Source organism: Agelaius phoeniceus, chromosome 8 (assembly GCF_051311805.1).
Source record: "Agelaius phoeniceus isolate bAgePho1 chromosome 8, bAgePho1.hap1, whole genome shotgun sequence".
Classification (NCBI taxonomy): domain Eukaryota; kingdom Metazoa; phylum Chordata; class Aves; order Passeriformes; family Icteridae; genus Agelaius; species Agelaius phoeniceus.
The window spans coordinates 20,504,998-20,526,948 of record NC_135272.1 but is presented as its reverse complement, the minus strand read 5'-3'; the positions used below and the strand labels follow the sequence as shown (position 1 = coordinate 20,526,948).

The 21,951-nt window shown below is 41.9% G+C and overlaps 1 protein-coding gene and 1 long non-coding RNA gene across 6 annotated transcripts in view; both read left to right on the top strand.

The window, feature by feature from the left end:
- Positions 1–21,951, top strand: part of PTBP2 (polypyrimidine tract binding protein 2) — a 209,591-nt gene that overhangs the window by 64,190 nt on the left and 123,450 nt on the right. The window lies entirely within an intron of this gene.
- Positions 15,690–17,712, top strand: LOC143694710 (uncharacterized). The gene is made up of 3 exons (XR_013183359.1): positions 15,690–15,904; positions 16,310–16,375; positions 17,381–17,712. It is a non-coding gene; the product is annotated as an uncharacterized LOC143694710 (long non-coding RNA).

Here is a 21,951-nt window from a genome sequence, read left to right as displayed (position 1 = left end):
CTGTATAACTTCATGGAAATATCATGGAAATTATCTGCTCTTCTGTCAGACCTCAGTATGATGAAAGAGACCTTGAGAAGTGTACCTCCCACAAGAGCAGTATTTCCAAATGACCTGCAGAAAAAAACAGACTTGTTTTGAATTGAATGCTATTTCCTCTCTCTGTTTATGCAGTTTCTGTTCTGGAAATGTGTAGGAGGGAAGGGTAATTGTCTCATCCTCAGTTTTGCCCCATTTTAAATATCCATGCAGATAAGCTCTGTTTCTCTAACTAAAATGATGTGACCTGAGGCCTTAGCTTTCCACAAGGCAGACAATTTCTTTTGGTCCTTTGACTTTTGTCCTTTAAGTAGCAAAGAGTGAAAATACAGAAAAAACATTTTGTGATCCCTAAATAGGTCATAGCTACATTTTCCTCTGTAATGTGGAGTGACCTTTGTGCTCACGGTGCATCAGGAGTGCATCTGGCTGGGGATGCTGGTATTGGCACACAGTGCAGTGGCCTTCCTCCCAAACATCAGTGAGAAGCTCAGCTTGCACTCTTACCCAATATGGACAAGCAGACTGGGACATTTTTGCTTATTTCAGCACAATTAAATAAATTACTCTGTTTGAGTTGATGTTTGAGTTTAGCTAGAGAAGGTTGCTATGAAGAAGTTTGGCTTAGAGTAACTTGGGCTCCAATCACCATCTACCAAATCTATGGATTTTTGTGCTTTGTCTGAGGCTTTTCATTCAATACAGGATAATGTACTTCAACACTGTCTCTATGGTGTATGAAGGAATTTTTTTTTTCAAAAGCATGCATGTCCCTGGAAGCATGCTTTGAGAAACCACAGCATCTGGCTATAGTTTGCCCACCTTACTGCAGTTTCTGTCTGTAGATGCTGATGCATTTAAATTAGTTGCCATTTCCAAGCTATTATAATGGCTATAGATGAAAATCTTCTATAGCTACAAAGTGCCCACAGATTTATTCAAACCTACTGCAACTTCATTCATTTCCATTCCCAAGACAGCTTCCAGCCTTCCCCTATGGATATGCATGCTGTTTAATGGCACATGAATTAGCATGTCTGCTTGTTGGCACCAGTGTGGTAATGGTGGCAGTTGCTGATAAAGCTCATTAGATGGAAATAAAGGATCTCAAGTAAGTTAATGGTGAAAAACATCTGAATTTAGTAGGAGCAGATCTGTGAGCATAAAATGAATGTGTAATATATTGAGCTTCAGCATGATCAGGCTCTGGCTTCTTCTTATGGGGAGATTTTCTTAAATTCAGTTTTTATGTAATTTTATTTTAGAGAATCACCTGTTTTTTGGTGTATGAGCTGTCTAAAAACTTTGCTGGTCTCTATTTAAAATGTGCTTATAGCAACTGAATTGGAAGCTGGATTTGTGAAGTTGAAGGCAAAATCTACTTATGATGACATCCATTTCCTAAAGCTTGTGCTGGCCAGCTCTGCTGCTTCTAAATGAGATACACCTTTTTGAATATATACTATTTAGGCACAGTATTGTCAGATAATTAAAAAATACATATTCAACCAATAAGCATAGGGTTGAATGTCCCATCTGAAAATGACAGCTTCTTTTCCAGTTTGAAAATATTGCTTCTGCTCTCATTTTCCCATAAGTACACCTTTGCCTTCATTGGTCATACTGGACTACTTTTTGTTTACAATACAAGGTAATACGGTGTCAGAACAGGGCCATGCTTATCTATAATGTGGTTTTTAGAAGAAACATGCTAGGGTGATGTATATGGGGCTTATTAGTGTTCACAAAGACAGCCAAGTCATGATTGATTTGATCATAATTTGCTCCTTCTGATTTTTCACTCTTCAGAAATTAGTGTGTTTAAGCTAGAGATGAGCTGCTCTCACCACTGTTTGCCAGAGTGGGATTAATAGTAGAATAGTAGAATAATAGCCAGACAAACTTAAGTGGTAAAGTTACTTACTTTTTAAAAAAGAGATGGAATTAGTGGGTTATGTGGGTGAAAATCTTTCCAAGTATCACAAGCCTTGTAAGCCCAAAGAACACTTTTATTATAGTCAGTGGGGGATGTTCAAACAATGAGAAGTTGAAGAGCAAAATGTGATTCTAGCTGATTCTTGATCTTGCTGGGGGAGGCAGTGCTTTGATTTCTTTCAGGAAAGCACAGTGCACACCTGTGGTATTATATAAAACATTACATAATTATGAGAATAACACCCTGAATTTTCTCCCTCCAGCTCTGGCCTAGTCCACCTTTAATGAAGCAGCAACTGTGTGGTGATTTATGTTCAGATCTGTCTTTGTGCCTTAGCTTGCAAAGTGTGTGAGTTTATACATGTTGCCCTTGGCATTTATTTTCTGGGGTTGCTTTGCTTATTTCAGGGAGAAAGCCTAGTAATGTTCCCTTAAAATAAGTTTACTATTCAGGCCAGATTGTTGCCTTTTCTTTCCTGCCATGCTTGCAGCCTAATTGTATTTAATATCACAGTTCAGGGCTTTCCTCTCTCTGCTCCTTGTCACTCAGAGGTATTTAAAAGAGGATTTAAACCAGTTATTTTTTGTACTTAATCCTTGATCCCTTCTGCCCGCCCCCTGCCCAAGCTTGCTCATTCACTGGAAATAGCAACCTATGTCCACATTTTACTGCTCTAGTTTATAGTAATTTTGTCTTATGCCTTTGGAGTATAAATGATTGTTCAATTCAGACATTCAAAATGAAAGTGAAGTTGCCAGTGGAAACGGGTGACTCATTATACAATGAGTGAGTACAAATAAAAAGGTGCCTGAGTATAATAATCAGAAGATATTGACTTTTGTTGAGGTCAGGATCACAATTTATTAACCCAAGAGGTAAATATTGACTGAAACTTTGGGCAGCTTTTTTTTCCCCTCTTTTCCTTATAGCTGAGAGAAGACTGTAGAGGATTTACTAAATAACTCCATCTGCCTGCACAGTGAGATGGAGACTTTTGCATTTTGCCTGCAGTTTTATGCTCATCTTTTGTTCTGGCTCTCCCAAGGGCAAAACGATTTATAGCGTATTTTAGAGGAATATTTAAAATCATGCTAATTGCTGTTTCTTTGTCATTAATTCTGCTCTTGACAAGCCAGAATCCTTCTCCTGAAAGCAGGTTTTGCTTCTGAGAACTTCTTCAGATGATCCCAGCCCCAGACTGGCTGTCTGCAGTTTCCCTCCTGTCCTGGCCATTGCCCTGTCTGATGTCTCAGGGATCATTTTTTGTGTGTGTGTCTAAGAACACCAGGGTACTGAAGCAGCCATCAGACAGATGCCCTTGGGAATGGTGACTCCTTGTGCTGCTGACATTCTGTTCACTCTCTAGAAGGGGCTGTACAATCAAATTATTTGCCAGAGCAGAAAGAAGCAGCTCCCTCATTTAGCTGAAAGGAGCACCCTGAAAGCTCTATTCTGCTATCTTGGAAAACCTGGCTTTTCCAGGTCTCCTCCCTCTCTGACTGCTCTGTGTCTTCTAGGGACTACACAGTTGGTGCTGAAGGGTATATTTGGGATTTGTGTTAGGCAGTTGAGCCTTTTCCGAGCAGGGCACTTACGTGCTTTTCATTCAGTCACATTTTTAGCTTGTGCTTACTTGTTTGTTTTTTTTCTAGTCACATGAGTGGCATTTTGCAGGGTCTGGTCCCTGCCTCAGGAGCCACATGGGTGCAGGGCTGGCTGGGGACCAAGGGGTGTTGGCTGCCAGGTGCCACCTCACAGCTGCTCCCACCACACCTGGGCAACATTTGGAGCCCTTGTCCTTGCTGTCTTCCAATCTAAAAGAAATGGTGTAGAGAGAATTAATGTGACTTTTTACTCTTACAGGCTAATTTCTAGATTTGCTTCTTTTCTGTCCTGCCTTTCCTCCCTCTCCTTTTCCTTCCCCTTCCCCAGTCTTTTATTTTGTCAAATAATCTGCCTCTTTTTCTGGGTTCTCATTGCCCATTGTCTTGTGGTTTTTCTTCTGCATCCTCCTCAGAGTAAGATCTTTTTCTGTTTAGAGTCTGATTTACATGAATAATGCCTCAGGATAATCAGGTAGGATTGAATTTTCACACAATTTTAAATACTACAAAAGCTCCAGTGAGCTTTTAGCAGGAGAGGGCTGCTTAGTGAGCACTGGAAAAGTGTTCTGAACCTGTTGATAAAATTTATCTGTGAAAAAGAGACTGCAAAGTATTAGTATCAAATTGTTATATATGGGGGCAAAGTCTTAAATCAAACTTTGTAATCCATGGATTTTGGTGGAAGTGGGGATATCTGCATTGCAAACATAAGCCTACTGAAAATACCTCCCTACCACTGCAGAGCCTTCAGAGTGGATCCACAGATTCCTGAGCATTCATGGACCCCAGACTGGAAGCTAAGCATAAAATCAGGTTAATGTTCTGGGAGGATCTTCCCTGCTGAAGCTCAGCTTTGCTGAGCTGAGGAACCTGCCCCAAATGGTGACACAGGCTGATTTAAACAGTGCTTAAATCAGTCTGTAGTGTTAGAGACTCTGTTAGTGCTTCTGCTGCACCTTGGAGACTCCAAGTCTGTTCTGCACACTTCTGTGTGTCTGACTTGTGTCTGGTGTAATGCAGCCTGCATGACCCCATCCATGGACTCCCATTACCTCCACCAGTGAGGCCCATAAAACACTTTTGGGCTCAGACCAAAGTAAAAGGGCCAGAGGAAATGAGTTTAAAAGCCTGAGCACATCTCCCAATGGACATAACAGTCCACATCACAAAATTTATATACATAATTTAAAATAATTGGCAACTTTAGGAAGCAGAGCAAAGAGCAAAATGGAGCTACTTTAGCTGATTATTTATGATCACCTTTTGTCTCAGATGTTTCTGTAAGGAAAATCTCGCCTGTTTGGTAGTTCAAATCACTAGTGCTGAACCTGAACTACTCTTTTTTCTGCTCTAAATGAGAATCACACATTCACTGTCTATTTAACAAGTGCATTTGCAGTATTTTTGAATTTAAATGATTTGTCTCCCTTTATTTCCCAACGCTTAGGTGAAGACTCTGTCCCCAGACTCTGCTACCTCTCTATTGCCCTCTAAGTACTTCATATGAAAGGTCATAGGCTCACAATACTGACTCCTTGCAAAGTTCAACTGGCTCTCTTTTGTAGGCTAAAGCCATTCCCCATCTCTGTAGCAAGGGAGGTCCCCTGGCAGCAAAACAAATGTGGTTAGTTATGTGTGGCATGAACCTCAGCTGCAGTGGGAGCTGAGCTCCGGAAAACATGTAATGGTAATGCATCGAGAATTACAAGGCTAACCCATCAGCCTCTCTCAAGAAATTTAACTCTGAAATGTTTTATTTTGCCTAGGGAAAGTCTATTTGGGTCTATCACCTGGTTTCCAGGAAGGTCCCGCACTCCCCCCTCCCCTGCTCCTTAGCAGGACAGATGGCATATAAAGAGGTCACAGAGACTACCAGTGTCATGCCGTAAATCAGTGGTTCAGCTTAGAGGAGAGCCCAAAAGGCTTCTGCTCATCTGGTGTAAACTGACTCATTCTGCTGCAGTCAACAGAGGATCTGACAGCAGCAGATTTGCCTCAAGAGCTTCAGAATTCCCACTTTAGGTTTATCTAACTGGTATTTCAGACATTCTTTCTCTGTTGTCAATGGCAGAGATTTTATTAATATCTTAATAAATATATTTCAACTACTGCTTCATAGAATATCCAAACTTCCCCCCCGCCCACAAATAAGATGTTACGTATATGTGATTATAAAAATACCAGTAGCCAATTTAGTTTAATTTAAATTTAGATTTTGCCCTAAACAAATACTGATGTGCCCTGTATATTTTTACTGCCAGATCATGATTTACTAACTCCGTTTTGGGGGTTAAAGAGAGTATGACCTTGCCCCATATTAATATTTAAAGATTACCGTGCACATGAAATCGGATGCTGACACAAGTCTCAAAGGACTAAGAGGTTTTTAATCTTTAGAAGAAGCAGTGCCACACTGAAATATGTATTACTACATTCAAAACAGAGCATGTAACAAATGTCCCACTAGCAGGCATCAGAGACTGCAAATTTCATTCAGTGTAATATGGTCCACAAATACCAACTTGTTTCCAGAAGGGAAATTGCAATGCCACTAAGGCTGATGCTTGACACCATAGCAAAGGCCAGCAGCGGTATCTCAGACACTGAGGTAAAAGAGTTTGCCATTCACTTCTAAATGCAGGAGCCATTTAGTGCCCTTTTCAAGGCAATAGATAGATTTTACTCTTTCAAAAAGGTGAAAGTTTATGTACATGTCTTTTCAAATGAAATTTAGAACAGTTTAGGAACCATGTGATCCTTTGGTTTTTTTGTGTGTTAGCATAAGCCTAACACATTAAAACCTCCTGATTTTCTTTTAATGCAGTAAAAAAGAAAGCCAGAGCTGTTTTAATAGAAAACAGAAACAGCTGATACCTAAAATAAATGAATAATTTGTTGCCTTTTTTAAGAGTTATTTTCTTTAAAAAAATTCAAGCTTAGCCTATCAGCATTTTTAACACGTCTTTCCAGTGCACCTAAGCTTCAAACAAAAATATGAACTGGCAAGCTGTAGAAGAGTCTAATTAGTTTCTCATTGCATTTTGGGTGTACTCAGTTTGTATGAAAATGCTGTAGGTGAGGTCTCTAATTACAATAGTTCCCGTGTTTTGATAACGTCATGCAGGTGTTACAGGACTTGAAAAATCATGACCAAATGGCTCTATCCAGTCTCCTTTTTTGGTGAGTGACAGAGGTGGCAGACTGCCACTCCTGGTCTCTTGTCATAATTCTTGCAGGTAATTGCAGACTGGTGCCTCTGGGAGCTTGCTATGGTGCTGCCAGAAAGCACTGGTCTGGTTTGGAGATAGTTCAACCAAAAGTTAGATAGATGTAGAAGAATTTGGGTAGTAGAGGTTTCCAGCCCTGAGGAATTGGAGCCTGTGAATGTGTGTGTTCATTTCCCAAATCATCAGCTGAGGGTCACCACTATGCTTGCTGATGTGGGGGTGATGTCCCCACCTCCACCACTGGCAGTAGTGATCAAAAGGAAAAGGAACCAGACCTATTGTTAGGAAGTTAGGGAGGCAGTGCTGGAAAATTTGGTGCAAGGAGAGCAAGAGCATCCCTTCCTGGAGAGGCAGCTCTCCTTGCCATGGGGTGTTGAAGGCTGACCATCCCCTCCATGTTGGCTGTGCTGTTGATGCAGCATTGTTGTAACCTAACCCTCACCTGGACATTTCACAAGCAGGGTACATTTTCTTTGTTTCTTTAAAACCATTAAGGCCTTTTAACCTTCCTTTTCCCTTAGCATGCCTGTCCTAGACCCATCCTCTTTCTGTTTGTGTCCTCCCTCAGCAAGGTCATGGGAGCAGATGCCAGAGGAATGTGCACCTTCTGAGTTGAAGTAAAAGGGGACAGGAAAAACTGCATGAAGACTTCTGCTTTCAGTGCCTCCCAAACATGTGGTCTCACTTCAATACATTTGCCAGTCAGCTAATCTATTTTTCTCTAAATTTGGTTGTCTTGTCAGATTTTGTGGGGGCAATATTTATTGGAAGTTTTTTGGTCACTGTAAACACAATTTGATCTATTTTATCCAAAATGAGTGTTTTTCTCTGCATGACTTACTTAGAACTTCATACTGCTAAGTCTCAAAAAAAGAATTTCAGTGAGTCACAAGTGCTGCAGAATGGCATGATGCCCTTCACAGAAATAACAACTACAGATGCGTAGAAAAAAAATTAGAATTTGAGAATCTGAAGTTCTTTGCAAAATCTGCAACACTTTTATTATCAGCATTGCTGATAGTACAAATGAGGCTGAAGCAACAGATAAGTGTTCTGGTCCAATGAATTCACCTACTGCTTATGATCCTTCCAGTCGTATTTTTAACTGTTTTGGCATTCCCCATTAAATCTCCCTAAACAGTCTTCTTGCTGGTTCAGTGCTCTCGACCAGGAAGCTTGTGAGTTTGTGAGGATTTGTACTTGATCATGAATGATTCATGAAATGAGCTTAGAAAACTAAGTTTAACGTCTTATTCAATGCTGAGGAAAAAAAAGAGCATCTTCTCCCATACTCGTAACAACTTGGCTAAAAAGGAAGAGTCTCAATGTCTCATTTTAAACACTGAAATTCAGAGCATCTGTTGCCTTTCCAGCTAAACCTCATCTCTACTAAGAAGCAAGAGGAAGCATTTTAATTTACTACTGTAGCTGGTTTTGTTTTTCATTCTGCTGATCCGTTTGACCACATCCCAGCAGCAGGCACAGCTGGGCTATTGGGGCACAGCTGACAGCTGGGAACTGCCCATGCTGGTCACCATTTCTCACTCCCCTTTAACCATGTGTTACATTTTTCTCCAAAAGCTATGTCTGAGATGAGTTGATCTTGCTTATATTTTGCAACTGATTCTATATGCTCCTTAGGACAACAGAAAGCTTAAACCCCAGGGTGTTATATTCTAATGCCCCTCTCTCCTTCTCCTCTCCCTTGACCTCTCTCTCTGTGCATGGCAGACAGAAGGGTGTGTTTGGCACTCATAGCCTGGGAACACACAGCACCATTTCCTGCCATGCTTATTCCACGCAGACCATGTTTGAGTCTTGGTTTTCACACCAGTGAAATGGGGATAATTGTGTTGCTTTGATGTGCTGATAAAAGTACCTTGTGAGAGCTAAATATTTCTTTGTGGAACATGACATGGCATGTTTGGAAACTCTGTATAGCAAAGGGTAGGAAGACAGCAGAGACATGGATCTGATGCAAAAAAATCAGGACAAAACAGAGAAGGAGGTCCATGGTTATTCCCTTGCTGTCCTTTGTCTCCTATTCTAGATCTGCAAGAGGATAAGGAATTTTTTCCTCTTCCTTTGCTGAATGAAAAGACGACAACACAGCCTACATGTAGGGACGCCTGCTGAGAGAATAAAACACAGTAAACATGAGCATGCTATGGTGAGAAACATATTTTGCTTGTACAATAGACATTTTGATCCAGAGTTACAGAAAGTTTAAACCCGTAAATTAAAATCAATTCAAATGGTTTTGTTATTCAACCTGAGTTTTTTCTGTTGTGCTTTGCAGTTTTTTTAAGCTGGAAAATTTTTGATCTCATGGTTAATAGAATTATGAAAAAGAAGAAAGTACTTCTAAATAAGGTCTTCTAAGGTGTCCCCTGGGACTATGATTTGAAACTGGTCTTGCATTAATTGCAGTTTCTCTGGCTGTTTGTTAGGCCATTGCCATGCTGTGTTAAGGTCTCGATGCTTTTATCTAGCCCTCCCCTATTCCCTGTTTGTTCTTCAGCAAGGATGAGAGGAACCCTTACAGTATGCAAATACATAATGCTTTCTATGCTTCTTTCTTTAGAGACATAAAAGGATTTTTTTAAAAAGGCAAGTTGAATACATGGCAATAAAGACATAAATCTTCAGAAGCAGGCAAGCTACACTCCCTCTGCACTTCACAAATGAAGCATGGTTTTTGCAAAGAAAGAGTTTGTTAGGAGAACCAGAGGAAGCAGGATTTCCATAATGATTTGCAAGAAAGAATTCTGTAACACATGGCACTGTATTTCCTTCAGAACTGCAATCCCCTTGGGATCAAATTCTTTACTACTTAATCACTGCAGTAATTAGAGATGATGTTGGCAAGTGTTCATTGAACGTTGTGTCATTTTACATCTTAAAACATTTTGGTGTTACTTTCCATTTCCTTTATTCGGTGTGTTCATCCCCTGGATGATTAGACACAGCTGGCCTTTGCTTTGGGACCAGGTCAGTTTTGCAATTAAGAGCTGTATTGGTCTGCACTGATAAAAACAGGGACTAAGTAGTTCTATTTATGGTTTATAAATTACTTTTCCACCAAAAATTTTTTATAATGACTTGGACACGAGAGACTTGATGTGAAACAAATCTGAGTGAAACAGGATTCCAGCCACAAAAAATGGCTCTGTCCTAAAGCGAGCCTTCAAATGTGGAAAACTGCAGTGACAAAGTCTGAAGATGAGACTGCATGAAGTAGAGCTCTGTAGATGGAGAATGAGGTTGCAGTACCAAAGCTGTGTGCAGAATGTGGCTGTGATTATGAGGAGTGCCCTGGGGGGTGTGGGCAGCAAGGGGCAACCATCAGCAGCATCTGCCTAATGCTGCTCCTTCCCTCTCTGCTGCTCTGTATAGGCTGGTCAAGGTGATGTCAGAAGAGGAGAAAGGGAAAAGTGAAAGGGCTGTTCAACCCCTAAATCTGTCAGCTGAAACTTCTGTTGGGAAGGTTGGGGGGATTGTGCTTGAGGTATTAATAATACATCTGGAAATAGTGCAGCCTGACACTTCTCTGCATTTCAGGTCTGTGCCTGAACCTGTCACTTCAGAAAAGTAGGAAAGGTTCTTACAAGATATTATAATAGCTGAAGACCACGGGTGTACGTTTCAGTTTTCTAAAATCCAAGTATCATTAACTATGTTGAAGGGCATATCAAGGCAACAGTGCATGGTGGAAGGTCCCTGCACTGCTCTTGCAGGCTCAGATTGTCCTTTTACACTCTAGAGCTTAATCTCCATTTTTCAAAATGTTCATGTGTCTGTTACTTTTTTAAATAGGCTTTGATGAGGCACTGGAGCCTTTCAAAGGTGAGACGTGGAGGGTGCAGCAATGGCCTGGCTGTGATGCACACTTCTCCCTGGCCCCTCAAGGTGTTTGAGCATCCTTTCAGCTGGACAGGCATTGCAGTGCCCCTCATAATTGGGCTTGGTCTTGGATAAAGACTCTTTCCACTTTCAGTCTCATTTCTTGCAGACTGAAACAGAAAATTCATCAGATGTAAAGTTCAGCTTAAATGACAATTTGTGTGACTAATGATCTTCTAAAAGACAAGGTGGTAGATTATGATGTCTTTTGAAATGCTTTCAGAGGAGAAAAACACACAGTAAAAATTATATGACAAATATAAAAAAGGGAAAAGAAAACAAAGTTAGTAACATAAGCAAGCACTAGCAGCCATTATGCTTTTAAATTATCTCTCCACAGCCTACAAATCTTTGCTTTGACTCACGCAGACCATACATCTAGCAAAGAGAAAATAATATTTTTTATTCCCACTCAATTATAACTGATATACTACTGTATCATTTTAAAATGTGTGAAAGCTGCAAAGTACACACACGCACAAATTTAAAATGGCAGGCAAGGAACCGCATATTAAAAGTGAGAGAACATTCTGAGCTGGTTTCATATACATCCCTTTCTCCCCTTCTGTGTATGTTCCAGGCAGGCAGAAAGTACTAATGAAAATTGGTAATGAGTAATATCTCAAAACCAATTAAAGAAAATTACCTCTCCTTTTAATTCTGCTTACAAGCCTTTTCTGCAATATTGATTATTTTCCAGAGGTAAGTGATAGTATCTATTCTTTCTGCAATTAATCCATATGTTCATTTTGCATGGTGGTTTTAGAAATCCTCTGAGGTCCAGAATTAGGATACTGGTAGCTAGAATAGAGCTAGTCCTGTGACAGTTTCTAAGAAAAAATCTGGCCAAAGGCTGATTGTGCTGCTGCTGTGACAAAGACATCTAGTAGTGTATTAGTTGTCTGACAATACTAGAGGACAGGTTCTGGAATAATTTGAAACTAGAATTCAGATTGCACCTGGCCAATAACTTCCTTTCTCCAACACTAGTACTGAAAATTCCAGAGCTGTGGCTATATGGCAAATGCATGACAACACCACTGTTCATGATTTTGTTTGCTACTCTTAAATAATTCTGATATTCCTTTTTTCTTCCATTTCAGAGTCTGTCACTTAGGAATATCTTCCAAGAGATGATGCTAGTTTTGTACTGAAAGTTGTATCTCTCAGTCTTTGTTAGATTCATCACTTATGCCCAACTGATACCAAAAGGTAGGTTTTTAAGCATTTTTATGTAGACAATTCAAGCACTACTTTCTTTCCTGTTTTTCCAGTGCAAAAGCTCCTAAATCACCATGAGGCAGGAAGTATTATGGGATGCACCTTCAGCAAAGTGCTGAACACAGTCTGAGTGGCTGCAAGGCCAGGTACCTTGATAGTGTAAATGGGAGTGTAAGAGCACTAGAGGTTCCCAAAGCTAGTGGCAATGGTACAATATAGAAAAGTTTCTGTGTCTTACTTCACCTGTTTCCATTCCTTTTTGTGCTTTTACATCCATTTAATGGATTAATAACAACAGGATGGGCCAATCCCTGCTGTTCATTCGGTCCAATATGACCAACCTTCCTTTTGTTTAGAAGGAACCTGAAAAGAGTAAACAAGAGCGCTTACAGCTTGGCTCTGTCCTACAGCCCCTGTTACTGGGGAAACCTTTTACAACCTTGGGAGCAGGGGCTTTGTCCCAGGCTTGCTCCCTCATGATTCCCCAGGAGCCAGGATCCAGATGAAACCTAGAGGCAAGCCCAGTCCTTGCCTCTGGGAAGAAGGGCAGACTCTACTTTCTCAAGTATTCTGCCATGCTCTGTTTTTGCTTTTTTTTTTTTTTTCCCTCTCCTTTTTTTTTTCTTTTTTTTTTTTTTTTTTTTTTTTTTTTTTTTTTTTTTTTGTAATAAGAATCTCCTTGTAACACTTGAAGGCTGAGTTTAAAATCAGCCTGGAAAGACAAATGGCAGAAATACAGCTGACCTCACCAGGTTTTCTGCTTTTAAGCTCAGGATGCAGTTTGTTACTAGCTGTGGGAAAACAAAGCGAGCCAAGATGCATCCTTTTCTCATTGACATAAATGACCTATTTTCTCTTCTGAGGCTCAAGACACCCTGCTCCAGGCCTCCCCCCCAAAAAATTGTGTTCTATAGCAATGATAATTATAAACTTGCCTCTGCTTTTGGTCACTTTAAATCCACATGGTATTTCACACACTATTCTTTGTGCTGTCAAGCATACAGGAATTCTACCATGCTGCAAAAAACCCCCATACACTGTAAAAATGAGCTTCACTTTTTAAGTCATGTCAAGTAAATTGCCTTTGAGTGCATTATAAAAAACTGTTATACTTTCTAGGAGAAAAGTTTCCTATTCTATATTTTAAATTTCTATCTGTTTCTTCAGAAGATAGAAAATCTTTAAAATTTGAAATTATATTTGTCTATAAAAGCAGTATATTCAGAAATGTTCTCTGTATTTCAAATGTATTTTACACGAAGTTATAAATTACAACAGTGCCACAATTTCCAGATGTGTTTTATATAAATATGGATTAAGATAAATGTAGCAGGTTGAGCTAAAATTACCAATCCAAATTCTAATGCTTTTGATTATTCAGTTTCTGGATAAGAGCTTAAGTGCTGTTTCCTTTAAAGAGGTATACCCTGAAATGAGGGATGCATATGCCTTCCAGCCAGGAGACCAAGCACAGCACAGGCTGAGGATCAGTAGCAGTTGTGCAGTGGGTTATGTCTGTGTGAGAGTTATTTATATCCCACCAGACTGTCACAAGGAGTGCCCCTCTGCTTGGGAGCCTTAGCAGCGAGGTCATGGGCTCCAGGCAGAGGGAGACTGAGTTTCCTTCTCAGCCTTTGATGGACTTTATCAGGCCTCTCTCTGTTACCATAGTTTCCATTTTGTTCTCTAGATAAGAAATGGAAATGTATAGTTCACAGAGGCCTTGATCAGTCAGTTGACATAGGGTCCCTGCCTGTGGTGAGGTTTAAGGGAATGAGAAGTAACTATGCAGAGTCCTGTTGTGTGCAGGTAAAAGTCTTTTCTTTCCTCCTTCCTTTTTTTCTTGCCTTGTTTGCTTGCTTTTAGCCATATCTCTGTTCACAGAAACTTGGTGGGACATCTGAATCACCTGCTAGGTAAAAGGATATCTTCACACAGTTTTACAAGAAGTATTGTCTAGTGATTGTGCATTCAGAAACTCAGCTGTTGTGTGCCCTTTAGTGAGCTTGTTCAGCTCCACCCCTTTTGGCTATGGACATTTTATTGGGAGTCCTACTCGCATCACTCTTTTTGCACTACTGTTCCCTTCCTGTTCTTGGGCTTCCTGCACTTGCAGGTCCAGTCTGAAATTTCAGAGCAGCCAGGGCAGTGTCTGTACTGAAGCACTAAGAAGTTATAAAAGGAATGGCTGCAGTTAACCATCACTAATACTGCCTCTCTCACAGAAACAGTCATTGCCTTCAAATGTCCCCTCCCTCCCTAAAATCCCAGGGAAGAATTGCTGTTCCTTCCAGCACAAGAAAGGCTACATGAAGGTTAGGGACAAGCCTCCACTGCCCATTACTCTCCCTATTTTACTGTCAGTGGAAATTTCAGATCACTTTATTCCCATGCCAGTATCATTCCCCCTGCTTTCTTCATCTCTGGGCAGTGGCCAGGACTTTGGAGTCAATGCAAGTATTGTTGTGCAGAAGCAGTATTCTCTGTCACTGTTCCTTTTACCTTAATAAACAGATACTATCTGCAAGTGAAGGAAGGCAGTATGTGTTTTCTTTTAATTTATTTTGCAGGCACTGTTAAAAGGTAGGGAACTCATTATGTTCCAGCCAGACAGGAAGTTTTATTTACAATTTCTTACCTCAGTGCAGCTGTGGCAAATTATATCAGCCCTTCAATTCGTGCATTATCATTACTTCCTCACTTTCATACCCTTTCCAGAATTACACTACCACTGACCTGATGAACCCATTTTCTTTTAAAATCACTCCTATTTTCTGTTTAGTAATTGCTTGGGAAAACTCAACAGCAGTAGCTAAAAGAGCAGGCAGGTTGGCTGTGTATAATCTAAAGGTCAGTCTATTTTCAGGTACTTCTTCAGGGCTACTGCTGAAGAAAGCATGGAGCCATCTGTACCCATACAGGTGTCAGAAGTTTGTTCTCACACACAGCACAAAAGGCAAAGCCAGGGAAAACAGCCACTGACTGCCCTGATGCCTCCTCTTTGATCCTGGAGGCTGCAGGGTGCCTGAGAAGATATTCATCCCAGGACACAGCAATTCACCTCCCACCTGCCCAGAAGCAGTGATTCACTTTTTGTGCTGTTGCTTTTAAGGAAGGGATCTCATTCCCATGCTCTGACAGCAGGACTCATAGATGGAGCTAGAGTGGATGGGTGTCAGTATTATAGGGCTCAGAGGCTCTTTGAGGGTTATCTGCCTCTTCTGCAGAATTCAAAACTTTTGCAGTTTACCCATCTGTTCACCTATCCCTGCTAACTACATCATCATGGAACTATAATCCCAGCCTCCAGTTCTGTATTTGTGGACTACATCTATAGAAATGAGCTCCAGCAACACAGGATCCCTTCCCTTTTTTTGTGGCTCCTTAGCCCACTTCTGCCTTTACTTAAAAAACATGCTTCAACACCACAGATACCAAACCTCCAATGCTCCAGCTGAGCAAGGCAACATAGCAGGACGAAAAGCTTTTGCAATAGCTTTCCCTTCCAGCCCAAGGCCCTCTTTGGCTCCTTGCGTCTCCATCTCCATTGTACATTTTGTGCTCCTTTTACACAGTAACTAATATGCTAAATTATTAGAGAATATATTAGAGAAATGTACTCTTTTGTTGAGTAAACTCTGAATTGCTGCTGCTCAGTTTGCTGTGAGTTGTGAGTTTGCTCTGAGTTATTTTTACCACTGAGAATTGCCAGGCTTTATACCATGTTTTGCACAGGAACTCAGCTGCCCTTTCACTGTTGTGTTTGTACTTCCAAGGAAGCTGCCTGCTCTTCCCAGGTTTCTCTTTCTTTCTCACTCTTAGTATCCTGTTTAAATACAAGAAATGCAAATAAATGATTTAAATTCTGTATTTTGCAGGGAAACTTCCTGCTGAGACTTCACTTAGACCAACTGATATCTTCTCCCTGCTTGGAGAAAACCTTTGTTCTCAAGACTGAAGACAGGCACTTAAAAGTAAGCCTGTTTGGTCTGCCCCTATTAACCAGCAGTGCTGACAGAGAAAATTGCTTTTCCCCAATGTTCAGCACTTGAGAACCACAGGATTGAGATTGTTTATTCAGACTGCTTGATTCTTTGGTATCATCCAGTGGGACAGGCTGGGTCACTACTTGATCCTCATTTCTCTGCACATGAAGGTTTCAGCTCCCTTGGACTGCCATGAATCCCAATCCTGGTTTTGTCCTGACAGCCCCCCCAGGTTTCCATTGGACTTCCTGGACTGGTGGTCAGAGAGACCCCTCCCCTGGGCTCTGACTCCCTCCTCTGCTGGGATGATGGGGGGAGGCATCAGCACAGGCTGCCAGATGGCACCACCTGGGAGATTTTATGTTTCTTTTTGTGCTGCTCTTCTCTCAACAGGACAAGCTCTTGGGGCAGATAAGGATGTATTAAGTGACTGGAAGATGTGCAATTGTCTCCTAAAAGGTATCAGTTCAGTATTGCTGCAGATGAGAGGCAACAGTTCTATTTCTGTCCTTAGTCTGAAATAATTTTCATTGGAATTGCTGAAGGTCCTTCTTTGCTGGATGGGACCTCTGTGTAATGCTAAAAGGAATATTCTGTTTAATGTTCTGTTTCCCAGCCCTTTGTCTTTCCTTCACCCAAGATAACTGCCAGCATGTTCATGAGTTTTTCATTTGAATGAAATTTTGCTCTAGCTGTGGGCAGAATATAGAAAGAAATCAATAGCTATTAAGATAGGTGATACTGCAGGATATGGGATCCTACTGGTAGAAAAAGCAAGCACCGTTTATTTATTCACATACCTGAGTGCCTGCATTCACAGTCTGACCTCACTGCCCAGGTCCTGCTCTTCCCCCAGGTTTTCAGTGGGGTTTTTTGTTGCCAAATGCTGAGCAGAGGATGTTTTGCCCGTTACATTCTGCTGTGTTCTGTGCTAGTTTCCTGTGAAAGTGCCTTCAGGTATTTTCCCAGGGCTCACATTTATTTGTTCAAGAACAAGTTAAGAAAGAAGAGTGACTGGAGGTTTTAAAACCCATTTTCTTTTTATCTAGTGTTCTGTTAAAGCTTTCCTCCTAAGCAGCTTACAATAATATAAACAACCTGCAGAAAAAACTTCCTGTCAATCTACTGCTATAAATTCCTGCAAGTCCAGGGGCTTCAGGAGCTGTATATTGCACCAAGAGCCCTTGGAGTCAGAGATAACTATCAGATAATTCACTCCTCTAAAAAATACTCCCCTACATTCAGTGTCAGTGGAGAGCAGGAAGGGGGAAGAGAAGATGGGAGGGGTGTGGAGGGGCAGGAGTGGGGTACCTGGCGTGTGGGACAGGCATGGAGACCAAGGGACACACGGGTGCAGCAGCTGAGTAAGTGTTTGCCTCTCCCAGTGCCCCTGGCTGTTGCTTTACCAGGCTCCTTGGCTGCACACCTTCTGGTTGGCATAAAACACACTTTTCTTTCTTCCAGCTTGTGTGGGTGCAGCACAGGATTCAGCCCCTGGGGCTGCTTTAGCACAGAGAGCAGCCATGGCTCTGTGCTGCTTCGGCTTTGGAGGGGCTCAGGAATAACGAGCAAAATCTAATTAAGAAGAGTGAAATACAGTAGGGTAAGTCAGCTGCATTGGAGTGTGAAATGGAGCCATTATAAAACAAAACACTGTACAGCAGCAGCTCAGGAGCTCCATAGCATTACAGGGTGCTGACAGACTTCCCTGGCACCTGAGCGGGAATGCAGCGGTGAGAGCTGGTGATGGGTCAGGCTGCCACTGCCAGGGCAGTCAGCTCCTGCTCCAAGGGGCAGCAGGACAGGGGACATGCCAGGGCAGTCAGCTCCTGCTCCAAGGGGCAGCAGGACAGGGGACATGCCAGGGCAGTCAGCTCCTGCTCCAAGGGGCAGCAGGACAGGGGACATGCCAGGGCAGTCAGCTCCTGCTCCAAGGGGCAGCAGGACAGGGGACATGCCAGGGCAGTCAGCTCCTGCTCCAAGGGGCAGCAGGACAGGGGACATGCCAGGGCAGTCAGCTCCTGCTCCAAGGGGCAGCAGGACAGGGGACATGCCAGGGCAGCGCATGGCCTGGCCAGGCTGGCACAGGAGGGATGGAAAGGGGCCATGAGAAGAGATGGAAAGGTGGCCATGCTACTGGAAGAGGAGGGAAAGGAAAGCAAGCTGGGCAGTGAGGGGTGACCATGAAGGGCAGGTGTGGAGCAAGGCTGGGCCTTCCCTCCCAGCAAATGAAAAACTCTGCAGCTATTAGAGCACAGGTTTCCTTCCCATCCGCTGGTAATGACTGTGAGAGCTGCTCTGCGCTCACAGGGTGCCATGCAGAGGGCAGCGTGGGCCACCACTCTGCTCTGGGAGGGATTCAGCAGCTCCATGTGTGTGCAAATTTGCCTCTCCGGTGACAATTTTTTTGAAAAAACTCCAAACAACACCCTCCCACAAACACAAACACTTTTTGAGCTGGCAGTGTTCTGAGATCAACAAGTAAACCTTTAAAATATACAAGTTGTATTTGTTCTTCATGATGCTAGAATTTATGAAAATATAGGATTAGCTCTATTATTTGAATTGAATTTTTTAAAATATGAGAAAAAATTGATCTTGCTGGAAAAATCTGTTGAAACAGGAAGGAATGGTTTCAGTATCCTTAGAATATTTTTTATAGTAATTGCTTGCAGTTGCTTCTCTCTAAAAGTTGGAGAAAGGGCATCTTGAATGCATTACAGTAAGTTCAGCCCAAGTGAATCTGCTTTCAAGTATGCTATAAAGGATACCCACACTAATAGGATTACTACAAAGAGAACTTGTTGTCTTTGTATTTAAAATCCTAAGGTTAATTTGTCTTAGTTCCACCCCTCTAAAAATTTTTGTAACAAATTTCTATTGCCAGTCATTACTTAATGATGTTTCACTGTTAAATGCTCATAAGAAATATCTAACACCTGCTGGGAAAAATTATCCGTAAAGGTTATCTCAGTAAGGCATGGATGTAAAATGTCAAAGGACAACTTCATCTCTTTCTCCTCCTTCATCCCCCACCCTTTCAACAGGCAGGAAAACCAGGGGAACGTTTGCAAAGCTGTGCTTCCCTCCAGCCTCTCTTCTCTCTCAAGAGAGCCTTGGGATATACTTATTTAAGCTATCAGGGTGTCCAAAGGTAGAAAACTGAAGGCAGAGGAAATTAATAATTTACTAAAGCTCTGCTGGTGCACAGCAGACCACAGCACCTGCCACTGTCACTGAAGGACAACTGAACAATGAGGGCAAGGGGCACCTCCTGCCAGTGTGCAGGGGAGCAGCAGCCAGGTCCCTGCTGCCACAGGAGCACAGGTAGATTACCCCTGGATTCAGATGACAACTTGTTGGCTTCAGTCCCCTTTTCTTATGGTTTCAGCACTCTGCTATTCTCTTGGTCTGGAAAAAATATGGCTAAATACTTCACTTTGTGACCCTTACAAACCCCACTGTATTTCATGCACCGACTTCTGTCTCAGTGGTATGTAGTAGGGTTTCTGATCCTGCCCCCAAAACCAAGACACTGCAGACCAACTGAGAGATTCAGACTCAAAAAGTGATTTTTTTTTTTCTTGCTACAGTTAGATATTTTGGGGGGGGTTTTGTTTGATAACTGCTAGTATTTGTGAATGCACCTGTTAATGTAGGTGGTAGACCTATGCAGGAGATCAAAGCTGCTCACAGAAAAATCTTTGCAGGATCAGTTTTATATTATACCCCACATTTCTCCAAAGCGGCAAGGTAGAAAGTCTTTTTGCTTCCGAGATCAACATTCATTCTCCAGAATAGTCTAGGTGTTTGTTTTTAATCATCTGTGTTACTATCTGTGGCCTGTTTGTAGATGGAGAGCCAGCAGCAGCAATTATGATCCATCCTAGCTGCAGTCTTGGGCCTTGTGTGCTGGTTTTGCCTGGGGTATAGAAAATCTTCTTCATCTTACTTCCATGAAGCCAGCAGTCCAAAGCTTGGCACATTCTGTACTTTGCAGTGCTCTTTTTGACCTGTGTCTCTCTTTCACCTTAGAGCAGGAACTCCTGGCAGCTGAGTGTGCTCTTTGTTGTTCCTACTCAGTGCAATTGTAGAGTTCCTTCATGTGGCTGATCATTCTGGCACCTCATTGTGAGTGCTAGCAAGGGCTCACAACTGGCCAGGCAGCTTTGCAGTGCAAACTGATTAAAACAGAAATGTTCTGGAAACCAGAGGACCCGAGAGTCTGATGAAGGTCTGGGATTTGTGACTGCAGAGATTTTTCATTGGTAAATGCAGCCCATGGCGGGATACACAATGGTCAAGGTCAGAACTTCAACATTTTTGTCTCTGTTCCTGGTATTTCTCATATTGATTTTACCTTTTCTGTTATTTGAGTTTCACATATTTATTTACTTTGTCTCCTGTAGCAAATGAACAGAACAAGTGTCTGATTATCAGAGGTCTGATCACATTCAGTGGCTGAGGGTTACAGCCAATGCTCTCTGCTCTTCCTCCTGAGTATGCTGTGCTGTGTATTGATGGAGCTGGGTAAAATACCTCTTGTGTATCTCCTGGAATCAGCCCAAGGCAGTTTTACCGATGCAGTGTCTCTCTGTCAGTACCATCTTTCCTATCTTGATGTTTCTGTGACAAGATTTTTTTTCTGCCTACACAATATCTTGATAATGATGTTTATTGACACTACCTGATAGAGGCATTTTGCACCTATACCAAAGAATTTTGGAGGAAGAAAGTCTTTACAACCTCCCAGAAAACCTGTCCAGGTAAATTTTGATGTGTGACATGTGTATGCATGTTCCCATTCATTGTGGTTTTAGATAAGTGTGCTCATGATGGGTAACAAAAGCATAGAAATACCTTGGGAGTATGAAGGGACTGTTTCTGTTCCTTAAGCTTTGATAACATGTTGACATCCTTAGTGAAACTACAGAAAGGTCAATATCCTTTGCTGTCTTTTCCAGTGACATGTTTTGGAATATTTTTTTTTTTTATTCACATGCCCTCTCTGTTCTCAGGTGAATACAGTTGTAGCTCTCTCTTATGGACAGCTCTTCTCTGTTTTGTGCTGTGTCATAGAGATACAGATATCTGACAGCTGCAAAACATGCCTCAGAAAATTCACTGAATCCTGGTGGTGTGACAAGCAAAACCCTTGAAAATCCCCTCTGCTTTTGTAACTGCATAACAGGAAACCCCTGATGTTGGGTTCATAAAGGATGGCTTTGCAGGACTCTGAGAAAATCCTCACTGTGGTTTTGGAGGTTTTAAAAAAAATCTCTGCTATTATTTTTGTAACAAAGTTTGCATCTCTTTTCAAGTTTGTGACCTTGCCAACATAAATGCATACAAAACTTCATCACTGGGATGATATATATTTTGTATTTTTTTTCTTAAACAGTAATTTTCCCTCACATCCTTTTATCTTATCCCAGTCTCCCCTGCTTCTTTTTTTTGCAATATGTGAAAGCATTGGCTCAAGCTGTTCTGTTGTTTGGAAAGACCTCAACACAGCTGGTGATTATAGAGAGAGATGTTGTCTGATGGACACAACAGGGCCTGATGGCTGCTAGCAGGTTCCTGGTCCTGCCCCTGCTGGGACAGGCCCCGTGCCAGGCTCCTCCCTGGGTGTGCCACAGGGCGCAGATCTGGCACAGAGGCAGCGATGCCTGCTGCCAGCCCTCAGCTCTGAGACACGAGCTCTTCCCAGCCTCACTAAGTCCCTTCACTCTTCCAGTGCATGTGTTTCCCTGGGCTGCCTACAAACCTGCCAAGAAAGGCAGATTATTATTCTGGACCCTCTTTTTCAGTTGTGAGTGTTGGGAAGGGAAGTTAGGCATAAGCAAGCACAGCCTTTCTTTAGCTGGGATCCCAGTCAGTGCTCTTACTGTGGTTTCTCACTTGGCACATTGTTCCCCTTTCCTGGATTAATCCCAAAAGTATACAAAGGTTTCTAATAAGGCTGGTTGTGTTACCAGATATCTTTGTAATTACAGGAGCATGAGCTGTGGGGTGCACATCTGTATTCCCCCAAA